Here is a 15,134-nt window from a genome sequence, read left to right as displayed (position 1 = left end):
AGAGTTTTTTGGAATCCCTATTCCAATAAAGTTGTGCCAGTATATTTTGGGAAAGTGTTTCTAAGTATCTGACATTCCCAGTGTTTCAATATATCTATTTTTTCTTCTTTTTCTTAGTAGAAAAAGCACCATCTGCTATATAGTTTTACTTAATTAATTAATGAATGATTAGTTAGGTCTCAAATGCCTCTGCGTCTCCTCCTTCTTCAAGGTGGTTAACTCTCATTCTTTCCTGTCCTCTGTTTTCTACGACCCGTGCTTCACTTTCCTTGCTAGTGGAACGGGTCAGTATGTGATCTCACTGCGTTTTTGTTGTAAGGAAGTGACCAGTGCCAGGCAAAGTGAGACTGGACTAGGAATTTTTCAAACCCTCGTGTAGAATGACACATTTGGCCATATGGGAGAAGACAGCCCCCTAGATCAAGTTGTTAGTCATAATGAGCTTTGGGGAGATCGTGTACCATGAGAGTCAAGCGAGGAACAGGCAGAGAACAGGACTAAGGACATTTCCTCCATTAATCATGGGACTGAGCACAGAGCTCTCCTGTGTACCCACTTAATCAAAACAGCATAGCTCCAAAGATACCTCTTGTACGCCACTGAAGTACAAGACACACTGGAGAAATGGAAAAACGAAGAAAATCATGTGACCTCAAGAAGTTTCTCATCTAGTAGAGGAGAGCTTAAGACACACAAAGCAGAATTTCCTCCAAAGTAGGCTACACCTAAACCACACAAATGCATTATTTCAAAGTCACCAGAGTTGCCTTCCAGAACAAGACAGCCTATTAAAAAATGAATAATGTGCATTTCTTCCTGGAAAGAGCAAATCAATACCCCTCAGTGGGCCCAGTGCCACAGTCCAGCCTCCAGTCGTGGGAGGGGATGGAAAGGTCAGCTCTTCCTTCCCATCCTTCTGGCTCCCCCATCTCGCCCCCAGTGGAAGGGACAATTCACATGTTGTCTCCCCACACTGGCTGAGTCTGAAGTAAAAGAAGTTGCCCTCCCCCTGAATAATACATTTTACATTTCAGCTATGATAGATACTCTGCGGGCAAATATTTTCTTCTACACCCCATGCAGGCTTTAGGTTCGGAGTACTCAGAGAAGTACAATTGTTCATACTGTAGATTTAACTACAGCCCCTTGACGGTTCAACTCAGTTAAATAGATGTTTATTTTAAGTTTAAGGTGTTTATTTGAGCTTCTTCTGTACACTAGATACTGTGTGGAGCATTATCAATTGTCATTTCTTCTCTTGTTTTATAAACAAGGAGATTGATATCAGAGAAGTTTAGATATGTCCAAAGCCACACAGCTGCTAAGTGGTAGAGCTGGCTTTTGATCCCAAGTTTCTGTGGCTCCAGACTCCTTACTTTTAACCATTAGGCTATGGTGGTCATGGCTGTGTGGCAAGCACTGGATTGTTAGGAACACAGGAGTGAACCAGATTTGCTTCTTGTCCCCAAGTTGAGAGACTGGCATATCATGCCTCTCTCACTTATCTTTTTTTTTTTTTGCCCCAAAGATTTATTTATTTATTTCAGAGGCTGAGGTGGAGGAGGGGCAGAAAGGGAGATAGAGAGAGAGAGAGTCCCGAGTAGACTTCGTGCCCAGTGCAGAGCCCAATGCGGGGCTCAATTCCACGACGCAGAGATCACAACCTGAGCCGAAAGCAAGTGGGAGGCTTAACCGATTGCACCACCCAGCCGCCCCTCACCTATCTTTAATTTGGAGTTTACTGGATTATCATAACCTGCTGTCAGGTGGAAAGTGAAGAGCCACAGAATTTAAGGTCTTGCCCAAAGTCGGGTTAGTAGGTGACTGCTCAGGGATTCAAACCCAGGCAATCTCACCTGATTCCACAGCCCACACGGCTAAGCACTGTGCCACATTTCTCCCTGCAAACATTTGTAAACAGATATTTACATAAGGCATGGCAACCTCTTCAAGGGAAGTAAATGTATTAAAACATAAACATGGCTTGGGCTGAAGAGTCAGGGACACCAGGTTTGGGGCTCAAATGGTGCCACTAAGGGAGTTGACAGAAGTGGGAAGGGCATTCCATGCCAAGGGGCCCCAAAGAGCAGGAAGGTGGCTCTGGGCCCATCACACAAAGCTCCTCACCTCAGTGCCCCCATTCCAAGTGACCCAGGAGCCTGGACATTGCAGAACAGTCTCCCACTACCAGAGGCTTGGTTTGTCATTTCTCGTTGGTTTGTTTGTTCGTTTGTGACTTTTTATTGACATTTTCCTTACATACGCTAAAGTGCTCTAATCTTAGGTGTACAGCTTGATGAATTTCTTTAAAGGGATACACCCATGTAGACACCACCCAGAGTAAGATATAGATCATTTCCATAGCCTGAGAAGTTTCCTTCATGTCCTCTCCCAGTCAGTCCCCAGAGTCCCCATACCTCTCTTGAGGGTATGATCTCTATCATCGCTATCAGTTGGTTTTGTCAGTTCTTGAATTTTACACAAATACAATCACACAGTATGTGTTCTTTTGCATCTGGCTTTTCCTTATCATAATGTCCCTACCATTCCTCTGTGTGGTTGTGTGTAGCAGTAGTCTGTTCTTTTCATGATGGTCTCATTTCCACTGTAGGCATATACTTCAATTTACTCATCCACTTTAATGTTCATGGATGTTTATGTTATTTCTAGCTTTTGGATATTATGAATAAAAGTACAACATCTTGTACACGTCTTTTCGTGGACATATGATTTCATTTCATATACCGAGGAATGGAGTTGTCAAATGAAAAGTTCTCTCTCTCTGTGTGTATATCTCAAACCAAAAGGTTCACAGGCATGCGTGCACGTGCACGCGCGCGCGCGCACACACACATACACACACAGACACGCACATTTAGAATTAGTAGGAATGGACAAACTATTTTCCAAAGTGGTTATATCAACTTATACTCCTCTATCAGCAGTGTATGAAAGATCCAATTACTCCACATTCCTACCAGCATTTCATATGATTCAGTCTGATCACTGTTTGTTTGTTTGTTTTTTAACTTTTTATTTTGGAGTAATGACCAATTGGAAGAACCATGATCAAGATACAGAACTGTATAGTTCTACCCACCATGCTCCCCATACCATCCCAACCCTTGACAATCACTAATCTGTTCCCTGTCTCTATACTTTTGTCAATTTGAGAATGTTACGTAAGTGGACTCTTGCAGTTTGTGAACTTTTGAGCTTGCCTTTTTCACTCAGCAGAGTGCCCTTGAGATCCAGCCAAATTGTTGTATATGAAAAATCATGTACAGGGTTTTGTGTGGTTCTGAGTTTCCATTTCTCTATGATAAATGCCCAGGAGTGAGACTGCTGGGTCATAAGGTGAGTATATGTTTAGTTTAAGAAACCGTGAAACTATTTTCTAGCAAGACTATATACCATTTTACATTTTTCCCAGGAGTTTAAGAGACATCCCATTACTTTATATCCTTGGAAGAAGTTTGTGTCGTCACTCTTTTTAAGTTTTGTTTGTTGTTTTGTTTTTTCCTGCTTTCCTGTGGGTTACTTGAACATTCTTTAGAATCCCATTTTGATTTATTTTGTTTCTGTGATTTGTATTTGATTTATTGTGTTTCACAATGTATCCCTCTAAATAACGTTGTAAATGGTATATAATATGTATATTACATATACGTAACTTTTACAAGTCTGTGTGAAGTGTAGAAATCTTACTTCCCCTTAACCCCCTTTACCCTCTCTCATTCATAATATAAGTGTCTTAAATATTTCCTGTACATTCTTTGAGAACTATATCAGGCAGTATTATAATTTTTGCCTTAACCATCACACATAATTTGGAAAACTCAAGAAGAGAAGGATGGTCTATTGTATTTACCCATATTTTATTCCTTTCATTATTTTCCCTTCTTCCCTGATATTCCAAGATTTCCTTTTATCATTTCCTTTGTGTTCAGAGAATTTCCTTTTGCCATTATTTTAGCATGGATCTGCTAGAGAGAGAGTCCCTTATTTTTCCTCGATCTGAGGATGTCTTTATTTCCTTTTTTCCTGAAGGTTATTTTCACTGGATGTAGAATTCTGGATTGGCAGTTCTTTTTTTCTTTAGCACTTGAGAAATCTTTTGACCTCCCCAGTTCCTTATGAGAAATCTTCTGTCATTTGAATTGTTTTAACCCTTGTGGGTAATGTATCATTTCTCTCTTACTATTTGCAAGATTTTTCCTTTTGTCTTTTATGTTCAGAAGTTTGACTATGATGCATCTTTGTGTGAAATACCTTAGATTGATCCCGTCTGGGGTTTGCTTAGCTTCTTGAATCTGTTCATATCTCTTGTCAAATTTGGAAAGTTTTTGCCATGATTTCTTCAAATACTTCATAAGCCTGGACCTTTCTCCCTCCCCCTTTTTGGACTCTGATGATATGAATGTTAGATTTGTTATAGTTCCACAGGTTCCTGATCTACCATTTATTTCTATAAGTATACTTTCCCTCTGTTATTCAGATTGGGTATTTAAAAAAAAAATTTTTTTTTAAATTTTAAAAAAAAATTTTTAAAAAGAGTTTATTTATTTGAGGGAGAGAGAGGTGGGGAGGAATAGAGGGGGAGGAGCAAGCAGACCCAGTGCTGAGCACAGAGCCTGAGGTGGGGTTTGATCCCAAGACCCTGAGATCATGACCTGAGCCAAAATCAAGGGTTGGGCACTCAACCAACTGAACCACGCAGGCGCCCCTAGATTAGGTAATTTTTATTATTCTCTCTTCTAGTTCACCAATTCTCTTGTATATCCTTTACATTCTGCTGTCTAGCTCATCCAGTGAATTTTGAATGTTGGGCCATTGTATTTTTACTTCTAAAATTTCCATTTGATGCTTCTTTATGTCTTCTATTACTTTCCTAATACTGTCTAATTTTTCATTTTTTGGGAAACATGTTCATAATTGCTTATTGAAGCATTTTTATGATGGTGGCTTCGAAATCCTTATCAGAGAATTCTAACATCTGTGCCATTTCAGTAATGGTGTTTGTCGATTGTCTTTTCTCTTTCAAGTTGAGATTTTCTGGTTCTTGATGTGACAAGTGATTTTCGGTTGACACCTGGATGTGTTTGGTATTATGTAATGAGATGGTGGATCTTATTCGAAGTTTCTGTTTTAGCTGGCCTCTTTCAACATCACTCTGGCAGGGAAAAGAGAGGGGTGTTGCCTTGTTACTGCTAGGTGGAAATAGAAATCCAGGTTCTTCAATGGCCTCCATTCACACCTGGGTGGGAAGGGCTCCTCATTACTGCTAGGTTAAGGTGGGAGTCCAGGTTCATTTCCTACTAAGCCTCTGCCAATACCACCATGGCTGGGAGGAACAGGGTGCCTCTTTATTGCTCCCCATGTAGCTTCCACTGACTTCATGAGGGGGCGGCCTCATTACCTCTGGGTAGTTGTAAAAGTCTTGACTTTCTGCTAGGCCCCCTTCGACACCACTCCAGTGGGGGAAGGGGAGGTGTGCCTCATTACTGACTGGTAGGAGTGGAAGTTCAGGTTTCCCATGTGGTCTCTGCTGACACCAGGAGGTTGGTGAGCCTTGTTACTGCTCAGTGGAGAAGAAAGTCTGGGCTCCTCATTTGGCCTTCCCCGAAAACATATAAAAGTACGGATTTCCCAGTTGACCTTTGCTGATGAAGATGGATGTGGCAGCTAGAGTATTTTCTCTGGTTTAGTCTGGGATAGAAGGGTTATTGTCTAAAAGTTTTCTGTCTTTCTAGTTTGTCCCCTTCATGGTCTTTTGGCTAGGTCAGGCAGGCTTTTCTTGGGGCTTCTTTTGGTCTGTGCCCATTGGAATTCTAGGTAGCCAACTTCTCTAGTAGCCAGACTACTGGCTATTTGGGTATTTGAGATAAAACCAAAAGCAAAAAACCAGAAACTCATACCATGTTGTTTTTCAGGACCCAAGGTCTCTAGTCTCTCTACCTTCTTTTCTCTACCTTTCTGAGTCTCCTTGTATTTGTTTGATCTATAATATCCAGGAGTTTTAGGGTATCCTTAGTGAGTGAAATAGGGCAAAGTACAACTACTCTATCTTTCTGAAGGCAGAAGTCCTTTCTGAAAGTTGTTTTAAAATGCCATTTCATGAGGTCACAGACTTCTGGGGTGTTACCTCAGGAGTTTCTATGGTGAGGGGAGAGGGTGACAGAGGGGAGTGTGGAGTGATCGTTGATCCTCTAGGAGCCCTTCCCTATGATTTTATGGAGCACCTTCACTTTTGTTGATTTTACATATTGGGGTTCCACCCAAGATCTCAGAAATAAAAGGGTTCTGCTGCTTAAAAGAATTTAGAAACCACTGCCACAAACTATTGAATTGTCCTCAAATTCCAACATTATGTTTTCTAAACTGTGTCTCTCTCACTGTCTTTCACAGCTGAAAGAAGTGCAAAAATCTTTTGTCAAAACCATGTGTCTATGTTTTCAATTTGGGCAACATGGTAGCCATAACCATATGCCATGAAAGCAAAGTGTCGTGGAAAGTCCTAGATATTTGCACACCTAACACAGATGTTCTGTTTTGTTGGTGGGACTAGGAAAAGGATTCAGCTTCTGGGGTCTAAATGCCTAGATTTGAAGTTAAAATCATTTCTAGCTGTATGATCTTATACAAATGATAACTTCTCAGAGTCTCCATGTCCCTTTCTGAAAACGGGGATATTAAAATCTAATTTATGGGATAACTTGTTAAATGATGACAGCTCCTACTCATTTAAAAAACTGGCCTCTGCAATGTTGTCCAATATGGCAGCCACTAGCCATGTGTGTCTACTGAGCATTTGAAATATGACTGGTACCACTGAGGAATTGAATTTTGTTTTACTTGAATTAAAATTTAAAAACTGACACTTGATCCAGTTATTGGAAAACTTTATAATATATTTGGAACGACTTGCATTGTGAGTATTTGGAACACTTTCAGTATGGAATAACTGTAAATGTTATGAAATCTAAACACAGGTCAAGAATTTCTGATGAAAATTTGGTGTTTGAATTGCAGTGTGCTCTGAGTTAAAACACACTGGATTTTTTTTTTAAAGAGCAGCTTTTTTTTTTTAAATTTATTTGACAGAGAGAGAGAGAGAGAGATCACAGGTAGGCAGTGAGAGAGAGGAGGAAGCAGGCTCCCTGCCGAGCAGAGAGCCTGATGTGGGGCTTGATCCCAGGACCCTGGGATCACGACCTGAGCCGAAGGCAGAGACTTAACCCACTGAGCCACCCAGGTGCCCCTAAAACACACTGGATTTTGAAGACAGTATGAAAGAGAATGTAAAATTTTAATACTCTCTGTATTTACTACATGTCGAAGTGACAATATTTTAGACATATTGGATTAAATAAAAGATATTATTAAAATGAATTCCATTCAGTTCTTTTTATTTGTTTTTAATGTGGCTACCAGGAAATTTAAAATTATATAAGTGGGTTACATCATATTTCTGTTGGTTAGTGCTGTTCTAGAATAACACACATGAAGTAGGTTAATTAACATCACATGCTTTTTACTTCGGTGAGACTGAGTGATTCCTTTAGATAGTTTTATTGCTTAAGCCATTAAAATATATTTTCTTAAACAGTTGAGCATACAGAGAATACATAGAATTTTTGCCTATAAGTTGGCTGACTGAAATTATAAGATGTAAGTTCCTCTCCTTATTGGTGGGAATGCAGAATGATATAATCCTTACCAGATAATCATCCATTCATTCATTTATTCAGGAAGGAGATTTTGAGTTTCTACTTTGTGTTGGGTGTGCCAATATGTGGGACTTTACTGAACACTTTACTTTTGTGGCATGTCATTATTATGGCCACCATGTTTCCCAAACTAAAAACATAGACACATGCTTTCAACGAAAGATTTTTAACTTCTTTCAGACATGAAAAAGAGGAAGATAGAGACTGGAAGCCAAAATGTTAGAACTTACTATTTGGGAAGTCAGTCATTTGAAATATAATTACAAGAATAGTCATTTAGTTGAGTTGTGATAGGTTCTACATAGTAAAAAATCCCTTTTAAAATAAACGTGCCATTTATACAGAAACTTTCCCCTTAGGAATTTACCCTAGAGAAATAATCATAGTTGTCCCCAAATGTATGTATAGGAATGTTCCCTTAAGTGTTAAAATAGCAAAAATACCTCGAAACAACGCAAATGGTCAACAATTAGAGACTGGCTTTCTAAAGTAACCATTTGACAGAAAACTGTGCAGTCATTCAAAATCATATTGAGAAAGACGTTGAAGGATTTTAAACTGTGATCATAAAAGCAATATGTACCTTATCATCCTGATTAAGTAAAAGATACAAATGCATATAAAAATACAGGAACGATCTTCACTAACATGTTGATAGTATTTCTCTGGTGAGGCAATGAGTGATTTTTCTTTCTTTGGCCTTTGTGGCATTTCTACATCTCCTTCACAATGAATGTCTTTTCATTTGCTATCCAGAAAAAAAAGATAAATATATATGTTTTTTAAAGGGAGCTGGTTGAATCAAGCTGTACATCATTTCATAATTGTGCTTAATTGGGACAGATGATAGGAAATGGAAAGTGGGAGTGTTAGTCCTACAGAATTCCACAGTTAATTAAAAAAAGTTAGGCCATGTTTATTCTGTATCCATTGCTCATTTAAAATAATTAGCATTAAAGCCAAAAGAAATTTAAGATAAATGAAAAAGATAGCTACCTCAGCAACCTGAGTGGAACAGGAAATGGTTGTTTCTTCTGTGCTTGACTGAGTTCATCATCATGAGCCAGATTTCTCTGCACAATTTAGCTTTGCTAAAGCCATATTTTGTAAATTCAGGTGCTTTACAATTTCACAGGAAAGGTGTTTAATCAAAGCTGGAATTTGTTCTATTACAAAGATTCAAGGTCCCCCTCAACAAAATGGAGATCACTTGAGGTTTATAAATAAGCTACAAAAGAAGCAGCAGTCTTTCATGTTTTACCAGCTGCCTGATGCCACTTGGCTCCTCCTGTGTTTTGTGGGACCAGGAGTTGGGTTCTTCCCCATTGTACCTGTTCCTTTGGGCTGTTCCTTTCACTGACCAAGCAAAAGGCCCCACCAGTCTCCTCCTGTCATTGCCCTGAGGACTTTGTCTTCTGTAATAATCCTGCTTCCTTTCCTCAGATAAAAACTCTTACATTTAAGCAGCAACTTAAAGGGGGTTGGTAACAGTTAAAGAGTGCCAGTGAGGGGAAGAGTGCCAAAGGAATCAGAGACAGATGACTTAGAGTGAGGACCAGACCAAACCAACGTTCCTATCTACTCTACTATGAGGATGATATACATTCTCAATGCATATCATGCCCACCTGGGTCGAGAAAGAACTGTGGTCCAGTGGTCCAACTGCTGACATGCAGAAAGTTTGAGGACATGTCCAGGGAGTTGGGGACTGGGATGAGTAAGGGAACATCACGAGGTCCCAGGGAAATAGTAGCACACGAATAAACAATAACTACTACATTAATTGAATACTTACTTTGAGCCAGACAGTGGCCTGGGTATTTGATTTTTATTTATTTATTTGAGAAAGCAAGTGAGCAAGAGCGAGCCAGAGCACAAGTGGGGGGAAAGGGCAGAGGGAAAGGGAGAAGCAGACTCCCCACTGAGTGGGGAGCCCAACACAGGGCTCTATCCCAGGACCTGGAGATCATTCGTGACCTGAGCTGAAGGCAGACACTTAACTGACTGAGCACCCCAAGGCTTAGGTATTTTAAATAAGTTAGTTGATTTGCAAATTTATTCTCAAAACCCTTGAAAGGTGGGTCTTGTTTTTCTCACTTTACAGATGAAGAAAGTACGGTTGAGAAAGGTTATGAATTAATATGAATGCAATTACTATTGTTACCACTGAAATGGCTGATAATTTTATTGAGCAATAGCTATGCACCAACCACATGCTCTGTATTTATCTCATTTAATCTTGGCAACAACCCAATGACGTAGACATCAGAACACACACCTAGCAAGCTGGGATTTATATCCAGGTGTGTTTGACTTCCAAGCCCAGCTCTTTCTATTGCACCATAGAGTGTCATTCACCACCAGTTATCTGTAAAATTGGTAATTTGAAGATATAAATGAAGAATAGTTGAAGATGGGGCGCCTGGTTGGCTCAGTGGGTGAAAGCCTCTGCCTTGGGCTCAGGTCATGATCCCATCGTCCTGGAATGGAGCTCTCTGCTCTGCGGGGAGCCTGCTTCCCTTCCTCTCTACCTCTGCCTGCCTCTCTGCCTACTTGTGATCTTTGTCTGTCAAATAAAAAAATCTTAAAAAAAAAAAGAATAGTTGAAGAATGAAAATAAGTTTAATTTTTCTTCTAGTTCTAAGTTTGCTGTAGATTTCTTTTGGGGGTTGCTAATAGGTTGTCTGTACCACAATTTTTTTTTTTAAAGATTTTATTTATTTATTTGACAGATAGAGATCACAAGTAGGGAGAGAGGCAGGCAGAGAGAGAGAGAGGAGAAAGCAGGCTCCCTGCCAAGCAGAGAGCTCGACGCGGGGCTCGATCCCAGGACCCTGGGATCATGACCTGAACGAAAGGCAGAGGCTTTAACCTACTGAGCCACCCAGGCGCCCCTGTACCACAATTTTTGTACTCCTCCTTGAGAAGATGACATTTGGGGCACTTGCATTTATTGCAGTGTTTATTTCCATCCCATTTATCGAAGGAAGAACCCGTGGCTCACTCAGTGATGATTCTTGGACTTGATCCTCAATCTATTCCCATACTAGTCTCTCTGGCAACCCAGTCCCCAACAAACATGGAGTAGTTTCATTATTTTCCTTAAAAACTTGTCCAAAATCAACTAGGAAATTATCTTCTACTCCAAATCCGGACGGTAGAGATCATGAGTAAGTGTCACCTAGTCTACTGGATTTGTCCCCAGTGAGGTAAAAGGAATTCCCAGACCCAGCCCGGTGTTCTCCTTAGGCACATTTGTTCTGTTCCTTCCTCTTACAGATCTTGTCAGTCAAATGCTCATTAAAAGAATTGTTCTCTTGAACCTGAAAAAATCTACACCACCCCGAGGCCCTCCTCAGTGTGGTTATACACTTAAAAGAACAATCCAGTCTAATTCTAAAGCCTTCAAGAACTGTGCAGATCTTTATTCAATACTCAGCTAGCTCTCCTTTTGTTCTTTCCTCCTTTTCCATTCATGTTCAGTCACTTGATCTTACAAGTGTGCATTTTAACCTATTCCCCTGATCACAATGATACCAAATATCAGAGCAGCACAAAGTAGGGGGTGGAGGGGCAGAAGAGTCAGGAGACACACTTTATATATTTACAATTATTGTGCCCTGTCACCTTGTAAACAGTGCCATTGTCCCGTCGATGTGGTGGTTCTCAACCCACTGCACATTTGAATTACGTGGGAAATTTCTTTAAAATATCAGAGGCCCCAGATCCCAGCCAGACCAGTTAAATTAGAATTTCTGCATGGGACCTGGGCACTGTTTTTTTAAATTTTAAATTAAAGTATGGTTGACATGTAATATTAAACTAGTTTCAGGTATACAACATAGTGATTCAACAATTATATACATTATGAAATGCTCATCACAGTAAGCTTATTACAGTATGATTGACTATATTCCTTATACTGTATTTTTCATCCCTGTGACTTATTTATTTTATAACTGGAAGCTTGTACCTTTGAATCCCCTTCACCCATTTGGCCCATCCCTCTTCTGTTCCTTTTGGCAGCCACCAACTAGTGTTCTTTATTTATGAGTTTGGTTCTCTCATTTTTGTTGTTGTTGTTTGTTTTGCCTTTTAGATTCCACATGTAAGTGAAATCCTATGGTGTTTTGTCTTTCTCTGTCTGGCTTATTTCACTTAGCATAACATTCCCTAGATTCATTCATACTCTGGCAAATGGCAAAGCTAGAAGTATCACAACCTCAGATTTTAGGACATACTACAAAGTTTTACTAATCAAAGCAGTATGGTACTGGCATAAAAACAGACACACAGATCAATGGAACAAAATAGCCCAGAAATAAACACATGCTTATATGATGAGTCAATCCAAGACAAAGCAGACAAGAATATACAATGGGGAAAACATATCTTCAAGAAATGGTGCTGGGAAAACTTGACAGGTACACACTAACACATGAAAGTGGGCCAGTTTCTTACATCATACCCAAAAATAAAGTCAAAATACATTAAAGACCTAAATGCAAGACATGAAACCATGAAATTCCTAAAAGAATACATAGGCGTTATCTCTTGGACATCAACCTTAGCAATATTATTCTGCATCAGTCTTCTCTGGCAAGAGAATCAGAACAAAAAAAGCAATTGGTACTACTTCAAACTAAAAAGCTTTGGAAAGGGAACAGCAAAGGAAACCATCAGTAAAATAAGACAATCTACTAAATGGGAGAAAATATTTGCAAATGATATATCTGATAAGGGGCTAACTTTCAAAATATATAAGAACTCATACAACTCAACACCAGGAAAACAAAGAATCTGACTGACTGAAATGTGGGCAGAGGACCCAAACAGACATTTTTCCAAAGACATCCAGATGGCCAACAGATACATAAAAGTTGCTCAACTTCACTAGTCATCAGGGAAATATAAATCAAAACCACAATGAAATATCAGCTCACACCTGTCAGAATGGCTAAAATCAACAACACAAGAAACAATAGGTGTTGGTGAGGATGTGGAGAAAAGGGAACTCTTGTGTACTGTTGGTGAGAATGTCAATTGGTGCAGCTACAATGGAAAGCACCATGGAGGTTCCTCAAAAAATGAAAAATACAGTAATTCCACTCCTAAGTAACACTAAATCAAAAAGATATGTGTATCCCTGTGTTTATTATAGCATTATTTAGTCAAGGTATGGAAACATCCTAAGTGTCCACTAATAGATGAATGGATAAAGAAGAAGTGGTACATATACAAAATGGAATATTACTCAGCCATAAAAAGAATGGTTTGGTTTTTTTTAATCTCAAGTGATTTTAATGTGCAGCCAAAATTTAAAACCTTTGCTCTAAGGGATCTGTGGTTGGATTCTTCTGTTTCATCTCTTCTAGGACTTGGCAAGTTTCCTTTTTGTCTTTCTTGCTTCTATCTCTCTCTTTTTTAAAGATTTTATTTATTTATTTGAGAGAGAGAGTGAGAGAGAGAGAGCACATGAGCAGGGGCAGAGGCAGAGAGAGAAGTCGGTTCTCTTGCTGAGCAGGGAGTCCGACATGTGGCTTGATCCCAGGACTCAGGGACAATGACCTGAGGCAAAGGCAGACACTGAAACAAATGAGCCACCCAGGCACGCCTGTCTTTCCTGCCTCCTAATTTATTTTCATGTTCGCCTTTCAACCTTTCACTTTTCCATTCGTATTTGTTCTCTCACACATACTTTATTTCTAATCAATGTATGGAATGAAGATTCAAATACAAGTCATTCCTTTGAGAGGTGATCCTGGGAAAGCTCTGTTTGGGGATGGAGAAGTAAGGCAGGGCAGGAAAGGCAGACAATAAAGGATGCATTATCAAGGGTGTCCACTCTGGGCAACTAGAGCTTAATCTGGTTGAAAAGGTAAACACATTCCTCAGAGTTATGCTATCCAAGGAGGAAGGGAGCTAGAGACTGGATCTACCAATTCCTGCCAGTCTTTGGTTGAGGACTGTTCCCAGGGACTCTTAATTCTCTACCACTTCTAGCCTGCAGGCAAAATGGGCTGTGGTAGCCAGAGAAGGTCCTGAAGCCCAGGACTACAGGTGCTGATAGCTGGAAGTCTGGCTAGTACACAGCAGAGTTAAGCCACACCATACTCTTGCTCCCAACCACTCAGATCAACAGATTCAGGTTCAGCATGTTTACAACTTCTTTAGTATCTGCATCAAGTTTGTTCTTCCTCAGCTTTCTTCTTTTTTTTCTCATAGTCTTACTTCATACCATGGTACTCTCACACTTCCTCTTTCCTCATATTTCTTCTTTCCTCAATGGCACTCTCATTTGATGTTGAAGGCTACGATAGTCTCCCTCCTGGGCAAATCAGAAGGACATACAGGTGGCCTAAACACTAGTGTGTTTGCAAAACACATATTTGATCCTGTCACTTTGCCAACAGTTTGTCCTCAAGATCTAGCCTTTCTTCTCTTCATGCCTTTACCATATTTTGCATGTGGCTGACTCATCCTCCAATGCCTAGCTCAAATGTCACTTCCTCTGTAAAGACACCTTGCAAAGCCAAATTAATCCCCCTTTCCTCAGTGCTGTCATACTGCTGTGTGTAAACCTCTGTAACAGTATAGTGCTTATCACAAAACATCCTAAGTATTTATTTATGTGTTAGTTTCCTCATACAGAACATGAATTTTGGGAAGACAGAAGTTATTTCTCTTTGTATTCCTTCCCCAAGTAAAGTGTTCCATGAAATTACGTGTTCCAAAAATGTTTATAGGATTATACCAAATTCATATTGATTTGAAATTGGATTTGAAATATGAATTTTGTTTTACAGGTGCTCTAACCTAATGGGTCTAGTCAGAGAAACTTTCAACAGAAATGAGTTTGGGAATTGTCCCAATACTGGGAGAGCAACAATAAAAGTTAGGAAGTGATTGAAATTTGAAGGTATACAATTATAAATAACCAAACTACATCCTGGAGGACAAATAATGACAATATTCATTATGTTCAACTCATTGTCATGGTGAACTCTTATTTGCATGATAAAAAAAGAAGATCAATCAAAGGTACATCAAGCATGACCAGGTATGTGAGTCATAATAGCTTTCCATAGCACAATAAGTTAGAGGTGGTGGAGAGAGGTACAGGCCAGTCTTTGACTGAAAGAATGGCATGAAAGAGACCTAGAAAAGAATTTGAAACAGGTAATCCCTTGAAATGAAGCTATTTTCATTTTGGTCTTGTTCTATAATTTTGCCTGTGTAATTTGACCTCTCTAATTTAATCACCACCTCATTAGTAATTTAATATAATACTTTACCTCCCTGAGATGTCATTGTACTTATGTTGGTATCTATTTTTATATGCTTATGTTGGTATCTATTTTTATATGCTTTATTTTCAACATTCTTGATTCAGAAGGTGCAAGT

This window comes from Meles meles, chromosome X (genome assembly GCF_922984935.1).
Source record: "Meles meles chromosome X, mMelMel3.1 paternal haplotype, whole genome shotgun sequence".
In the NCBI taxonomy this organism is placed as follows: domain Eukaryota; kingdom Metazoa; phylum Chordata; class Mammalia; order Carnivora; family Mustelidae; genus Meles; species Meles meles.
The sequence above is the reverse complement of the archived record's forward strand: the minus strand, read 5'-3'. Positions refer to the sequence as shown.